This window comes from Octopus bimaculoides, chromosome 3 (assembly GCF_001194135.2).
Source record: "Octopus bimaculoides isolate UCB-OBI-ISO-001 chromosome 3, ASM119413v2, whole genome shotgun sequence".
In the NCBI taxonomy this organism is placed as follows: Eukaryota; Metazoa; Mollusca; class Cephalopoda; order Octopoda; family Octopodidae; genus Octopus; species Octopus bimaculoides.
This window is the reverse complement of record NC_068983.1, coordinates 98,591,478-98,593,279: the sequence shown is the minus strand read 5'-3', so window position 1 is coordinate 98,593,279 and position 1,802 is coordinate 98,591,478.

The window sequence follows — 1,802 nt, the reverse complement described above, 5'->3', positions numbered from 1 at the left end:
TCTACTATAGCTTCAGGCCGACCAAAGCCTTGTGAGTGGATTTGGTAGACGGAAACTGATAGAAGCCCGCCGTATATATATATGTGTGTGTGTGTGTGTGTGTATGTATGTATATGTGTTTGTGTGTCTGTGTTTGTCCCCCCCCCCACTATCGCTTGACAACCGATGCTGGTGTGTTTACGTCCCCGTCACCTAGCAGATCGGCAAAAGACACCGATAGAATAAGTACTAGGTTTACAAAGAATAAGTCCGGGGGTCGATTTATTCGACTAAAGGCGGTGCTCCAGCATGGCCGCAGTCAAATGATTGAAACAAGTAAAAGAATAAAAGAAAAACTCCGTAATACAACCATACATACATACATATATATATGTGTGTGTGTGCGTGTATGTATGTATGTACTACATACATACAGGAAGACCTATACACTATGTTATATGTGTTTACACGTTTGTGTGAGCGTGTGCATAACTACCAACTGGGGATACAAGAATATATCATGTGTTAATGATATGTACCTATCTCTTCATGTCTTTTTAATGAGAGGCAAATGTAGCTTTCATTTATATCAGAGCGCCAAATATGTAGTGTCAACACCAGTCCTGATGATGTCATAACAATTGTTAGTATTATTTGATAGTCGTCGATCGCCATCGTATCTTATTCAAATTTGACTTCTTTCAAGAAGGGGAGAAAGCTACCTACGTATAGTGAGTGAGAAAGCTACCTACGTATAGTGAGTGAGAAAGCATATTTTCTTTATTATAGGCCTAAATCTTTAAATATAGAAGGGACAACACAAGCATAGTGAAAGAATCCTTATAGGTGACAGCTGCGTGCTTGCCAAGAGTATGTGCACGAACCGCGAAGAATCACGTGTAGTGAATTCATGGCCCGCTTTAAACCCGGGCCTTCTTGGCTTTGAAGGTAGTAGTAGAGGTATTTTTGTTAACGGTAAGTCGTGGTGGTAGTGGTCATGACTGGTGAGGATGACGTTGGTGTGTTTGTGGAGGTTGTGTGGGAGCGGTATTGTTAGTTATAGTTGTTTAATCCCAGTTCCTTCAACCTATGATCAAAAAAGCATTCCAGCTGTGTCCGTACAGATATTTAAGAGTTTTGTTTTTTTAGTTCTTTATTATGCACCCATAACTATATTATCTAATGTGTACAGATATTGCTAAATTTCTTCCAACCATTTGAATGAAGTATTTCAAATTTTCAGATTATTTTTTTTTTACATGTAATCTTGATGTAGTTTTTTTCCTTCTTTCTTTTTGCGTACTGATAACAAAAACCCACATTCTTTTCTCAAGAAATTAATAATCCTTTCTATTATAGGCACACGGTCTGAAATTTTAGGGAAAGAGACTAGTCGATTACATCGATCCCAGTGCTAGACTGGTACTTGCTTTATCGACCCCAAAAGGATGAAAGGCGAAGTCGTCCTCGGCGGAATTTGAACATGCCGAACGGCATATCTAGTGGCATTTCGTCCGGTGTTCTAACAATTCTGCCGCCTTTCTAGAAAATTGCTAATGAAGTAGTTACAAGCATTTAAAGTTATGCGATTTTAGGTAATCTGGTGAAAACTTGGAATAAATTTAGTAAGATCCATTTGTGTATTTTGAGGAGAGATTCAGCTGCTATTTCTAGCAAGTTGATTCGGTCCAGATGGACTATATGTAATCTGAACCTTTCCCCCCTTATTTTTTGTTTTTGTTTTTACGGAATCCCACGTTTTAGGCTATGGAGATTCCGATTCTGAAAAAAATTTTTCAAAAACCTCAATTTCAAAATTTCGA